This window comes from Prionailurus bengalensis, chromosome A3, assembly GCF_016509475.1.
Source record: "Prionailurus bengalensis isolate Pbe53 chromosome A3, Fcat_Pben_1.1_paternal_pri, whole genome shotgun sequence".
NCBI classification, from domain to species: Eukaryota; Metazoa; Chordata; class Mammalia; order Carnivora; family Felidae; genus Prionailurus; species Prionailurus bengalensis.
Genome location: NC_057354.1, coordinates 89,472,499 through 89,487,241, shown reverse-complemented (window position 1 = coordinate 89,487,241; position 14,743 = coordinate 89,472,499). Strand labels below are relative to the sequence as shown.

At 44.5% G+C, this 14,743-nt stretch overlaps 1 protein-coding gene and 2 long non-coding RNA genes across 3 annotated transcripts in view; 2 read left to right on the top strand and 1 right to left on the bottom strand.

Moving 5' to 3' along the window:
* Positions 1 to 634: 634 nt before the first annotated feature.
* LOC122466996 lies at positions 635 to 2,124 on the top strand. The gene is made up of 3 exons (XR_006292810.1): positions 635 to 762; positions 1,118 to 1,237; positions 1,324 to 2,124. It is a non-coding gene; the product is annotated as an uncharacterized LOC122466996 (long non-coding RNA).
* Positions 2,125 to 9,419: 7,295 nt separating this feature from the next.
* On the bottom strand, positions 9,420 to 11,833 carry LOC122496998. Its single transcript, XR_006301009.1, has 2 exons — positions 11,730 to 11,833; positions 9,420 to 9,584 (listed from the first exon to the last, which is right to left on the bottom strand). It is a non-coding gene; the product is annotated as an uncharacterized LOC122496998 (long non-coding RNA).
* Positions 11,834 to 11,984: 151 nt separating this feature from the next.
* Positions 11,985 to 14,743, top strand: part of EXOC6B (exocyst complex component 6B) — a 615,219-nt gene continuing 612,460 nt past the window's right edge. The window contains exon 1 of the mRNA XM_043603673.1: positions 11,985 to 12,184. The gene's annotated coding sequence lies outside the window, so the exon portion shown is untranslated. The remainder of the gene's footprint in view (positions 12,185 to 14,743) is intronic.

Below are 14,743 nucleotides of genomic sequence, written 5' to 3'. Positions count from 1 at the left end.
GGTTTGGTAGACCTGGCTCTATCTGCCTGCAATTATCATTGGTTTCTCTGAGCTCTGGCATAAGTTTGCAGTGGTTTTTGCCTTTCCTCTTTGTTCTGTGTTTTATGGGTGCTTTCCCGGGTAGTTGGGAGAAGCTGTGTTGAGGACGGTTAGCCAGAATAGCCTTTGAAAACACCGTTGGGCTGAATCTCTGACAGTCCCGTGGAACAGCCAGATGCTGAATTTGAAGGTTCCTGGAGTGGCGCTGGGGCCAGTGGAAACCTCCCTTCTCCTTCCGCCCCTCACCTCCAGGCTCCCTTCCACTTCTTTGGGAAGGCTAGTGAAGCCTGGCTAGATACAAGTGTCTGTGGCCCTGGAAAAGACTCTCCTGATGGCCCCAGGAGGATAAAAGCCAGAAGGATTATCTAGACTCATTCAAAAAAAATTCTGCCCTCTTCTCTGAGTTCAGTCATGGCTGAGGGTGAGTCTCCTTGTGGCTCTTCCTCCTCCATGACGCTCTTATTGACCAGGGCTCCTTGGGGTCTGTGCTCCTGACCATGGTGTCACCACAGCTGGGTGAAGCCCCCACCTCACAAATGTGTTTGTTGTCACTGCAGCTACTCTCTCATGAGGTCTCAGACAGACATTTGGGAGCATTGGCCCTTGCAGTGTGAGTGAGGCAGAGAGGATGTGACCTGCCTCAGCACCCGGAGACCCCACTCTGAAGGCTGGGGACCACCACTGTGGCGGTTTCTCCCACCACCATCATCTCCCCATCGCCAGGTGTCCCAGCCCCTGACAAGCCTTTAGGGTTTTCTTCCTCTGTATTTCGCAGTTGAGGGAAATGACACCAAAGAGTTGCATTCATTTAACAGACCCCTTATGTCTGAAGGAGGAAGAGGAATGGGAATGAAGAGATGGAGGTTTGGAGGGAGGAGGACGCAGGCCAAGGAGCTAGGGTGAAGGGCAGCATAGGTGGCTGCAGTTTGGGTAGTGAGGGGGGAGTGGCACAAGGTAAGGGAAGGAGTTGAGGGTCTTTATCATGATGGCAATGTAGAGCCATTCAAGGGTTTGAAACAGATTAGTGACATAATGTGATTTGTATTCTAAAAAAAATCTGTACAATGACTTGGAACAGGACAAGCACATCAGGAGGATATGGCTCTGATCTGAGTGAGGCAGTGGTAGCATAGGTGTGGCGAGAAGACCTATTGAGAATCTGGGAGCGAGGAATGAAAGATGAGTTTACGACTCAAGGGTAAGGTCACACTCACCCTTCCATGCCCATGCATGCCTACATTCACACTTGTACTTCACCTTCCCCTGTCACTTGGTGCTTTGCAGAATGCATGGATACCAGCAGATGCCCACATCCCTGCGGTTCTTTCTCTGTCAGTATCCTTGGAGGGAAAGTTTTCTCTGTCAGTCATCTTAGAAGGAGAACTTGGACACGGTGGCTTTGGATTAGGAGGTAAACATCGGACAGGAGAGCTGAGAAGAGTGAAATCCCAAGGCGCAGGTCACAAGAGCTCAACAAATCTGTGACTTCATCTCACTAGGCCCTCCCTGAGAAACTCTGGAGAAAGGGTAGCCAGCCACTCCTCTGTAGACCTAACTCCCTGGGTCCTGGTCCCTGGAGAAGCTGCACCAGAGTGCCATGGTGACAGCGGTCACGTGAGAGATGTAGGCCCCCACCTCTGCACCCCGAGGACTCCCTGTACCACAGGTAGAAGGAGGTTTGGGAGCAGGACCCCTGGGCTTTCATGTGGGGCCTCTTAATTGTCTTGGGGACAGACACAGCTGAGGGATGGTGTTTCTGATTTCAGCCCTCCACAAAGAGCTAGTCTAGCCCAGCCTGGGGGGGAAGCTTAGGGGGAGCGGCTACAAGACCAAAGGGGAGGAAACACCAGAAGCCACAGAGGAAGGAACAGGTGCTGAGAGAGAGAAATGCTGCTGGCCTCCAGGCAACAATCAAAATTAAGGAAATGCTCAAATGACAGGATGGGGCATCTGGAAAGAACACAGGAACCAACCTGGGGGAGCCCTCAGTGGCCAAAGCTGGAACAATCTGACCAATACAATAAATAATGTAGTGTTGGGTTGTTACCCAAAACATAAAAATTGATGTTTGAATAAGTAAGTAAATGGGGGGAGGGGATCCTCCTTTCCCCAAAATTTCATTTATCTTATGTAGATATTCCTCCTAGGGGGTGGAGCTTCTTTGTTCCCTTTCCACACATGAGAATGAACTTAACTTAGTGACTGAACTCCAAAGAACAGAGTTTGGAAAGGCAAAAATAGTAATACTAGGGACGCCTGGGTGGCTCAGTCGGCTAAGTGTCTGACTTGGGCTCAGGTCATGATCTCACAGCTCTCTGCTCTCAGTGTGGAACCTGCTTCAGTTCCGTTTGTCTCCCTCTCTTTCTGTCCTTCCCCAGCTCATGCTTTCTCTCTGTCTCAAAAACAAAAAATACAAAAAATAGTAATATTACCATGGAGAAACTGTGTAACTTAGCCATGTGATCAAGGTAAACATCACCAGTGATGTGTAGATTTACGTGCCACCTGCTATGACGCAAAGAGAAGCCACTTCACCTCTGTGGTATTCTTTCCAGAGGCTCAGAGCTCTAGTCTAGTCATGAGAAAAATGTCAGTCAAACTGAAATTGAGTGGTATCCTATGAAATACCTGACCAGTATTGCTCAAGGTATTCACACAAGGAAAGCCTGAAAAACTGTCACAGACTGGGGAAGACTCAGGGACAGGATGACTAAATGCAGTGTGATTCCCTGGATTGGATCCTGGAGGAGAAAGAGGACATTAACAGAAAAATCCAGTGAAATCCAGAGTTTATTTAGCAGAAATGTCCCAATATTTGTCTCTCAGTTTTGACAATGTATCATATATTGACCTACATAAAAAGGTAAACTGAGGTGAGCTCAAATTACCAGAAACTGGGTTTATTCGGAACGAGTGGAGGAATTGCCTTTTGGGAAATGCATGCTATAGCAAGCTACAGGCGTGTCTTCTGAGAGTTTGGGCAGACTGACTTATGGGTGAGGGGTGCAAAGAGAAGGCAGTCCAGCCAGAGTCCAAGCAGTAAGTTCGTTGGCTTGAGGATGGGGAGATGATCTTTGTGGATGTTCATTGGTCAGGACATAAGTCTCAGTCTTCTGTAAACTGGGCATTTATGCGAAACAGTCTTTCAGTTCCTAAGTTCCATTCTTCTTCTTTTTTTTTTTTTTTTTTAATTTTTAAGGTTTATTCATTTTTCAGAGACAGACAGAGCGTGAGTGGGGGAGGGGCAGAGGGAGAGGGAGACACAGAATCTGAAACAGGCTCCAGGCTCTGAGCTGTCAGCACAGAGCCTGATGGGGGGCCTGAACTCACAGAAGGCTTGGTCATGACCTGAGCGGAAGTTGGACGCTCAACCGACTGAGCCACCCACGCGCCCCCCTAAGTTCCATTCTTCTGAGGGTGCACACATGAGATTCGCCAATTCATATCCTCCAGTTCCATTTTAGATTGGAACCCTTTCACACATGTAATGTAAATGATAACATCAGGGGAGACCGAAACTGGGTGAGGGGTGTACAGGAGCTCTCTATATTATTTTCACAATTTTTCTCAAAATCTGAAATTATTCCAAATAACAAGCTTAATAAAAATATGTATCTAGGAGATTATTGATTCAATAGCAGGCGAGCATTCTCATTTGTTCTTTTTTTTTTTTCAATATATGAAATTTATTGTCAAATTGGTTTCCATACAACACCCAGTGCTCATCCCCAAAGGTGCCCTCCTCAATACCCACCACCCACCCTCCCCTCCCTCCCACCCCCCATCAACCCTCAGTTTGTTCTCAGTTTTTAAGAGTCTCTTATGGTTTGGCTCTCTCCCACTCTAACCTCTTTTTTTTTTTTTTTTTCCTTCCCCTCCCCCATGGGTTTCTGTTAAGTTTCTCAGGATCCACATAAGAGTGAAAACATATGGTATCTGTCTTTCTCTGTATGACTTATTTCACTTACATAACACTCTCCAGTTCCATCCACGTTGCTACAAAAGGCCATATTTCATTCTTTCTCATTGCCACGTAGTACTCCATTGTGTATATAAACTACAATTTCTTTATCCATTCATCAGTTGATGGACATTTAGGCTCTTTCCATAATTTGGCTATTGTTGAAAGCACTGCTATAAACATTGGGTACAAGTGCCCCTATGCATCAGCACTCCTGTATCCCTTGGGTAAATTCCCAGTAGTGCTATTGCTGGGTCATAGAGTAGATCTATTTTTAATTTTTTGAGGGACCTCTACACTGTTTTCCAGAGCAGCTGCACCAGTTTGCATTCCCACCAACAGTGCAAGAGGGTTCCTGTTTCTCCACATCCTCTCCAGCATCTAGTCTCCTGATGTGTTCGTTTTAGCCACTCTGACTGGCGTGAGCTGATATCTGAGTGTGGTTTTGATTTGTATTTCCCTGATGAGGAGCAACGTTGAGCATCTTTTCATGTACCTGTTGGCCATCTGGATGTCTTCTTTAGAGAAGTGTCTATTCATGTTTTCTGCCCATTTCTTCACTGGATTATTTGTTTTTTTGGTGTGGAGTTTGATGAGTTCTTTATGGATTTTGGATACTAGCCCTTTGTCCGATACGCCATTTGCAAATATCTTTTCCCATTCCGTTGGTTGCCTTTTAGTTTTGTTGATTGTTTCCTTTGCAGTGCAGAAGCTTTTTATCTTGATGAGGTCCCAATAGTTCATTTTTGCTTTTAATTCTCTTGCCTTTGGAGATGTGTCAAGTAAGAAATTGCTGCGGCTGAGGTCAGAGAGGCTTTTTCCTGCTTTCTCCTCTGGTTTTGATGGTTTCCTGTCGTGAATGGTATAAGACAGTGGTCGCAATAAAGTATTTTTAAATTAAGATATAAACCTTGTTCTTTTTGACATAATTCTGTTGCACACTAATAGACTACAGTGTAGGTTAAACAACTTTTATGTGTACTGGGAAACAAAAAAAATTCATTTGACTTGCTTTATTGCAATATTTGCTTTATTGCGGTGGTCTGGAACTGAACCTACAATACCTCCAAGGTATTCCTTTAATTTATTAACCATTTCTCTACTGATGGACATTTCCAGTCTTTTTGCTATTACAAATAGTGGTACATGGATGGTACCATTTACACATATGTGGGAATATCTGTAGAATAAACTTCTACTAGTGCATCTGTTGGATTACAAAATACTGGCACTTATTTTGATCAATAGTGCCAAATTGCCTTCCCTCGAGGTTGAACTAATTTATACTTATACCAGCGATGTAGGAAATGACTCTTTCCCCATTACCCTTCCAACTTTGGTTCTAATCAAACCAGTTATAGAGCCAATGCACCCCTCCTTGGGTTTGATTAAATTGTTAGAGAGCTCGCAGAACTAAGGAAACCAGTTTGCTTCTTAGGTTACCAGTTTATACAAAGGGTATCAAAGGTGCAAATGAACAGCCAGATAAAGAGGTATATCAGGGTTTGTCCAGGAGGGATCTGAACCCAGGAGCTTACATCCCTGTGTGTTTCAGGGTGCACCACCCTCCTGGCACAGGTTGCATTCTGGTTCACTAACCTGGAAGCTCTCCAAACCCCAAAGTTCAGGGATTTTTTTGGAGCCTCATTATGTAGGTGTGGCTGATTAAATCATTTACCGCTGGTAATTGAACTCAATCTCTAGCCCCTCTTCTCTCCCTAAAGGTTGAGGGTGGAGTTTAAATTTACAAAGCAGTTTGGTTTCCCTGGCAACCAGCTTCCTTCCTTAGGTTGCCTAAGGGCTTTTCAATAGTAACCTTATTAACATAAACTCCTGTGTGGTTGAAAGAGCTTGTTATGAATAACAAGACACCCATTTCACCTTTCCTACTCAGGTACTGAGGACAAAAGACCAAATATTATAACAAAAGATGATCCCATTGCTCTAATCCCTTAGGAAATTCCAAGGGTTTTGGGAGCTCTGAGCCAGGAACCATGGGTGAAGACAAAAATATATACTTATTATAAATTACAATATCATAGGTTTATAATAGTATGTGGTAGGCAGAATAGTGGCCCCCAAGGAATTCTGTGTTCTGATTCCTAGAATCTATGAACGTGTTACCTTACATGACAAAAGGGACTTTACAGATGTTAAGGATCTTGCATTGGCAGTTTGTCCAGAATGTTCTAGGTGGGCCCAATGTGAGGTGACTTATAAGGGCCTTGATAAGTGAAAGAGGGATGCCGGAAAGTCTGGGTCAGAGAAGGAGTTGTAATGACAAAAGCAGAGGTCAGAGTGACAGGATTGGTGGTTTTGAAAGGAATGCAATTAGCAGATAGAAGCTGTGAAAGGGGAGGAAGTGGATTTTCCCCTAGATCCTTGAGAAGGAACACAGTCCAGCTGGTGTTGATTTTAGCCCAGTGAGACCCATTTCAGACTTCCAACCTATAGAACTATAAGAGGATACATTTGTATTGTTTCAGGGCACTATGTTTGTGGAAATTTGTGACAGGAGCAATAGGGAGCCAATACATGGTAGTGGTGGTATAATTTTTATATTTTAGAAAGATGGCTCCATCACCTCTCCACCACTTCAGAACACTTTCGTCTCTACCCTACTTCCTGTTGCAATGGGTGAATATCCCAGCCTCTGTCAACAGCCAGTGGTAACTCCCCAAAAGACGATCAGTAAAGTTCGTTTATCTCGTTAAGCTTGGTTTGTTAGACTCACTGCAATAAGGGAGAATTCCACTTGCTGGAATCTTAGTCGTGTCTCCAAATAGAGACATGAGGACAGGATATATATAGTTTTAGGGCCAGGGCTGTGTGATTTTAAGGTGGGTCTTGAAAGGAGGAGAGCTGGTTAGGATCGAGCACGTGTATAACCGTTTTGGAATGGTGGGCATGAGGTGAAGTCATTAGGTGAAGGTCTGAAGGAGTCTTGATGAACAAGTCATTTTAGTGGGGTCACAGCCTCATCTCCCAGGAACAGATATCTCCTGGAGCCACCAGCTAAGTTATTGTTGCTGGATTTCAGTATTGTTTAATACAAGGACAGGACAGTATGCCCAGTCCCTGTATTGTTAAATACATGACTGGGACTTAGGCCGGCATCAACTCTCACCACTAGTGGTCTGGATCTCATTCCTTCTCTTTACTCAAGGACTTTGTCCTACAACTTTGTCTCTCTCTTTAGCATGGTCATTTCTCTCTCTGCTAGATCATTCCATCTTGAGAACTAAACTAAACTAAAAATCTCCCCACAGGCCCCTTTGACATCTGTCCCATCTGTTTCCCCTTATAGAAAAACTTCTTGAGAGAGTTGTCCGTGGTTATTGTGATCACCTCTTTACCTTCCATTCCAGCCACTCTCTCTCCTCTGCCCCATACAACCCCACCACATTAGCCTTCCTTAGGTTCCCAGAACATTTCAAACATGTTTCTGGGGTGCCCGGGTGGCTCAGTCAGTTAAGCATCCGACTCTTGATTTTGGCTCGGGTTATGATCTCACAATTCCGTGAAACTGAGTCCTTGTTGGGCTCTGCACGGACAGCTGACAGGGTGGAGCCTGCTTGGGATTCTCTCTCTCCCTCTCTCTCTCTCTCTCTCTGCCCCTCTCCTGCTTGCACTGGCCTCCCTCTCAAAATAAATAAATAAACTTTAAAATAATCACCACCACCACCACCACAACAAACTGTGTTCAGAGCTCGGGTTAAATGTCATTTCCTCAGAGACACCTTCTCTGACCATCAATCTACACATTATGTGTGCAGGCACTATTAGGCCACTCCGCTTTAAGAAAAAAATTTATGTATTTTTATGGTGGCAAGATATACATAACAACATTTACCATCTCAATAATCTTAAGTGTATAATTCAGTGGCATTAAGTACGTTCACATGGTTGGATAACCATCGCCACCAACCGTCTCCAGAACTTCTTCATCTTCCCAAATTTAGACTGCATATCCATGAAACAACAACTCTAACCGCCCCCCCGCACCTCCAGCCCCTGCCAACCGTGATTTAATTTCAGACTCTATGAATTGGCCTCTTTTAGGTACCTCATGAAAGTGGAATCACCTGGTATTTGTCATTTTGTATCTAGCTTATTTTAGTTAGCATTACGTCTTCAAGGTTCAACCATGTTGTGGCAGGTGTCAGAATTCCATTCCTGGGGCCCCTGGCTGGCTCAGTCGGTGGAGCATGTGACTCTTAATCTTGGGGTTGTAGATTCGAGCCCCATGTTGGGGATAGAGATTACTTAAAAATAAAATCTTAAAAAAATTCCATTCCTTTTTAAGGTTGACTCATATTCATATATATATATTAATATATAACATATTATATGTATACATACACAGAGAAGAATGGACACTTGGGTAGTTTCCATCATTTGGCTATTGTGAATAATGCAATTGTGAATATTAGGTATAAGCATCTGTTCGAGTCCCTGGTTCCAGTTCTTTTGGATATATACCCAGAAGTGGAATTGCCAGATCATATGGTAATTCTGTGCTTAACTATTTGAGGAACTGCCATGCTTGTTTCTACAGTAGTGACACCATTTTATATTCACACCAATACTCATAAATGTTCCAATTTCTCCACATCCACACCAACCCTCGTTATTTCCTTTTTTTTTTTTAAATAAATAATCTTCCTAATGGGTGTGAAGTGGTATATCACTCCATTTTAATTCGGTAAATAGCCCCTGTAAGTAGCTGAGATTTTACACACGCATGTGACACACACACACACACACACACATTTTTATTCTTCCCCACCTGTGCTGTAAGCTCTGTAAGAACAAGGATTTTTGTCTCTCTCGTTTACCACTGTGCCTCTAGCATCTGAGAGTACTTCGCAAGCAATAACAACAGTAATGACAAGAGCCGCAACAAATACCAGAGCCAACATTGATGCAGCACTTACTATGTGCCAGGCACTGTTTTATGACAATATAATCATGCTGTAAGAGAGGTGTTCTTATCATCCTGATTTACAGGGAGTTGAGGCACAGGGTATTTTCCCCAGGTTACACAGTTAGTGTCACTGTAGTTGCTCAAAAAATGATTTTGGAATGGAAGTGCAAAGGGAATGAATGATGGGGAAGGAGGATTTTAGGGAAATGAGTTGGTGAACTATTGCAGGAGTCCTGGCAGAAGATGCTAAACCTTGCCTTCTGATGGTAGCGGTGGTGCTAGACAAAGGGTGGGGGAATCCAAGTCACCGCAGATGTAGAACCATTGATAAGACTGTGGTGTAAATGTGTATTCAGGAACGTCTCTAGTGTGCACAGGATGAGCTTGTCTAAGACGGGCACATGGGTTGTGAGAGGGAGGTTAAGACAGACTTGTGGAGATGAAGGAAAAACTAACCACAGACACCCCTGATCACACCATACACATTTGGACTTGGTTTTTTCAGTGTAGCACTTGATTGTATTCTGTCTTTGTGAAGTTGCCTGTTTGCTCTAGAGAGTAATGTCTTGAGCTTTTACACGGGCTCTTACTCTGCTGATTTCCTTCTCTCATTCCAAGGAGGCAGTTTGGCTTTGGATACCATGGTCTCAGAGCCATCTACATAGCAAGACACAAATGAAAGTAGTCAGAGGAAAGTCTGAGTTCTTCAGTGGCTTCATCCTAGGCTATCGGGAGAGGGAGCATGCTAGTGTCTGATGGGAGAAGGCTAAAGTGGAGAGGGTAGAAGGGAGGGCAGAGTTTTTTAAGATTTGCGAAGTGACTTAGGGGTTCCCAAGCATGTGGGAACTTCGGCCTGTCCCCTTGGGGTGCCCCGTGGCGGTAGTGAGACAGGACAAAAGGATGGCCATCTAGTGTACTCCAGACACCAGGGTTACTAACCCCACAAGGCTTACTTAGGGGAAGGGTGGTTTGGAGACTGTAGAGCAACTTCATAGGACCCCCGGGGCGGGAACAATGAACATGTCAGTTGAGGAGCCCCTCTGAATGTTCTGTTCCAGACAATACCCTGGGCCTCTGTCCAAGCCTGAATTGAGACTGAATTTCTGCCAGCCAGAGAGTTGAGGTAGATTCAGTTTGATTGAAGGGGATTATAGTAATGCACCAATTCTTGCATGCCCAGTTTATAAAGCAAAATTTAGACTTGCTTTGTGTGTAATAGTTGGCTTCTCTAGATGAGACGAGACACTCTCCAAATGCAGGGATCACTTTTTATCATTCATTTGGTCAATAAAGATTTGTTAAGGACCTACTGTATGCCAGGCACTGATCTAGATACTAGGTATACATTAAGCAGATCAGACATGGTCCTGCAGCCTTGGATTTATAGTGGGGGAGGAAGGAAGGAAGGAAGGAAGGAAGGAAGGAAGGAAGGAAGGAAGGAAGGAATAAAAACAAGTATATAATTAGAAGTGGGGATGAGTGCTATGAAGCAATGGAATGGGGTCTTCATCTTGGCAGCTGAAATTCTAACTTGGGAGCTAGCCCCTAAGCCAGTGGTGTTACCGCAGAGAAACTTAGTGCACTAACTCAGCCCCCACCCGCAGTTCCTCTACAGAAGCAACACCTTGACCAAGCCCCGAGGTCCCTGGCTTGATTGCTGCTTCTTTAGTGGCCAGACCTGCCAGATCTTTTCAGTGCGGACTTTCAGTACTTCAAACACCACGCTCAAGTTGTCAGGCACATCAGTGCCATTGTTTGTTACTGGCTCTGAGGAGGTGACTAACCTAAGTCCTACTAACTCCCACTCATCCTGCGGATCGCAACAGAAATGTAAATTGTGAACAGAGATGTAAATTGTGAAGCCCGAATGGTCCAGATTTGGGTGTGTTTGAGGGGCTGGTGCAGCTGGAGGGCGCAAACACAGGAAGAGCGGTGCAGGATGGAGCTGGGTGGTGGGGGTGGGGAGTCAGGAGGAAGGTGCACAGGACCATGGTTTAAGTTTGGGTTTTGTTCTAAGTGCAGTGGGAACGATGTGAGGATTTGAAGCTGAGGAATATCTGTCTCATTTGTGTTTTCTTTTTTTTAATTCTTTTTTATTTTTTTTTAATATGAATTTATTGTCAACTTGGTTTCCATACACCACCTCATTTGTGTTTTCAACCATATCCCATCATGCCAGGTATTTGGGTTAATGACTATTTGGTTGGTTGATGATTACTTGCCAAAATGAATTAAACTAGGGGTTGGTGGGTGGAGGGGAGAAGCCCTCTGTGGAGATGGCTTCCTTATGGCTAACAAAGACTGACAAGTTAAAAACCCAAAAGTTCAGGGTTGGAAGGCCTTACACGTTTCCAACTACTTAAAAAAATTTTTTTTAGTGTTTCTTTTTGAGAGAGAGAGACAGAGAGAGCATGAGCGGGGAGGGGCAAAGAGAGAGGGAGACACAGAATCCGAAGCAGGCTCCAGGCTCAGAGCTGTCAGCACAGAGCTGGATGCGGGGCTTGAACTCATGAACTGTGAGATCATGACCTGAGCCAAAGTTGGACGCTTAACTCACTGAGCCACCCAGGCGCCCCTCCAACTGCTTTAAAGTAGAGCAGCCCCGTGACAGTCAGGTCCTGGAAAAGTTGACAAGTTGTCCTAATTTACTCTTGCTTTGCTTCTCCTTTCTCCAGTCTGGCAAGACCATTGGGGAAGTTTTTTTTTTTTTTTTTTTTAATTCCCTGTGTTTCCTGTGTTATGTTGGTGTGTCAGAGATTCCAGGCAGTGTATGTGTAGAGCAAAGTAGTGAGTGAAACTTACCATTTTCAGGGACAGGCAGATTAGGGTGAGAGGAAGAAAAGCTGCTCACACATGAAATGAAACCTTTGGGCAAAGGAAAGGACCCCCCAAAATCATGATGACAGAAGTTGTCTCAGGCAGGAGCATGTGGATGAGGTCGCAGTTCCTTACTAAGCCCTATGGAAACATGGGTGATGTCAGTATGATTGTGACCTCAAGGGTCTGGCAGAGCAGGAGGGTGACATCACTGCCTAGGGGACCCAGTGAGCTCAGACTCCAGGGAGGCCTCCTCACAGCCCCTAAAGAGGCGGGAGCAGCAAACATGATGATGAAGAGAGCCCTAGGGGCTGAGCTGCTTTCATCAGCTGTTCAATTATTGTTCTTTTCCTTCACCCTCCTGCCGGCATAGAATTGTACCTCAGGACTGTGCAGAGAGACAGAAAGAAGGAGCACTGAGGCTCTGTACCCAAGACATGGTAGGTCGTGTGGGGTGAGCTATCGGCTGGGGCAAGCCCCTGTCCCCAAGGAGCTCATGGTACAGGTGGACAGACAGACTTGAAAACCAGTAAAACAGGGGCGCCTGGGTGGCTCAGTCGGTTGGGCGTCCGACTTCGGCTCAGGTCATGATCTCACAGTCTGTGAGTTCGAGCCCCACGTTGGGCTCTGTGCTGACGGCTCAGAGCCTGGAGCCTGTTTCAGATTCTGTGTCTCCCTCTCTCTCTGACCTTTCCCCATTCATGCTCTGTCTCTCTCTGTCTCAAAAATGAATAAACGTTAAAAAAAAATAAAAAAAAAAAACAGTAAAAACAGTAGAAGAAAGTGTATGAGCTTTGAGGTTAGGCCTGACTCCTAACCTCAGTCTGTCACTTAGTTATTTACCATCTGACCTGGGTACGTTATTTAACCACACTGGGCCTCCGTTTCTCATCATTAAAATGGAGATGGCAGGGGCGCCTGGGTGGCTCAGTTGGTTGAGCGTCCGGCTTCGGCTCAGGTCATGATCTCACGGTTCGTGAGTTCGAGCCCCATGTCGGGCTCTGTGCTGATAGCATAGAGCCTGGGCTACTTTGAATTCTGTGTCTCCCTCTGTCTCTGCTCCTGCCCCGCTCGTGCTCTGTCTCTCTCTCTCCTTCAAAAAGAAATAAAAAAACATTAAAATGGAGACGGCAATTTTTGTCTCATAGCAGGATGACTGTGAGAAGTGAATGAGAGAAATCATATCATGTTCCTAGAACCTAGCAAGTGTTTTTTTTTTTTTTGAGTTTATTTAGTTATTTTGAGAGAGAGAGAGAGACAGAGACAGAGACAGAGAGAGGGAGACAGAATTCCAAGCAGGCTCCGTGCTGTCAGCTCAGAGCCCAGTGTGGGGCTCGAACCCACAACCTGTGAGATCATGACCTGAGCCGAGATCAAGAGCCAGATGCTTAACCAACTGAGCCACCCAGGCACACCCCCCCCCCCCCCCCGCCCCGGAATCCGGCAGGTATTTAATGAATGGTAGCTGTTAGTATTGCCACTGCTTCAGATCACACAGTATGACAGAAACAATGTGGGGTCATGTATTCATACAGTTGTCTCAGGAACAACATGAGTTTGAACTGTGCAGGTCCACTTATGTGCGGATGTTTTTCAGTACATTTATTAGAAACAGTTTGCTGATTTGTGACAATCTGAAAAAAACTCTCAGACAAACCGTGTAACGGTTGATTTGCATTTCCCTGAAGGTAGCTCTGTGAAGAGGTCTTCAAGGTGATTTGGAAGGGGGCTGAGATATTATACGATTCATTATACTGATGTGGATGCAGATGCAGAGAGACTTTGAATGATTTGAGTAAGGTCACTCATAAACTCGTGGCAGTGGAGGGTATGGGTGAGATGGCATGGCCAAATGGTCAGGAAATGGGCCTTGGAATCAGGTGCACTTAAGTATGAATACCAGTTTCAGCATTTACTAGCTGTGAGACTTGAGGTATTACCTAATCTCTCAGCTTTCTCATCTGTAAAATGGGATACATGATATCTACTGCAAAGGATTACTGTAAGAATTTAATGATGTATGGGAAGTGATTACTTTGTGTATTGAGACTGGTGCACAGAAAGTGCTGAATACATTTTTAACTACCAGTGCTGGAACTGAATTAAAGGCCCCCCGAGTCTTAGTTGAGTGCTTTTTTGGTCATTCCATGCTGACCTGACATTCTCTCTATTTAGCAGGCATTCAGATTAGGCAGGCTGTCTTCACTGGAGCTTTTGTACACCCCTCACTCCAGACACCCTTGTTGGTAACATATGAGATCTCTGGATTCAGTGGGGCCTCAAAAAAGCTGCTGACAGTAGCAGAAGCTAGTTTAATCACTACTATACATATCCGGTCTGCATACCAGTCTTCTTCCTGTGATGGACAAAAAGTTTTTTGCTGAGCGAGATGCTAAAATGCTGAAGGGACCGTCTGTCATGTATTTTAAGGGATCTTTAGAAATATGAAAGGCTCCATACTTTCCCTGCCCCTCCTACATCTGTCTGGGGTTGTTTAAGCATGAGTAATTAAATAAAATGAGGACAGCCAGAGATTATCTAGAAACAGACAGGTTTGGCAACTTGCTCATTTCTTGGCAAACACCAGGACTTGTAACTCATTCTCCTCACTATTTGTTTATTTTTAAAATGCGTTTTCAGTTAATAACTACCATTTTTACTGAAAAAAAGCAATATATGCACAAAGGAAAGAATTCCAAGAGTGCATACATAATTAAAAATGATCTTTCTCTTACTTCAGCCCCCTTCCTTCCTATCCCTCTCCTGGCTACCACTACTGTTAACAGTTTCTTGGGTATCTTTTCAGGGATATTCTATGTCATATTTCATGTATATATGTAAGCATATATATAAATATTTATTCTTCTCAAAAAATAGCAAACATATTCTATATACTGTTTCATGCTTTGCTTTTTCCCGACATGCTTTGCTCAACCCGACAATTTGGAGATAGTTTTGTATCTATACAGAATACAGAGTGTTTTCTTTTTCTCTCTAAT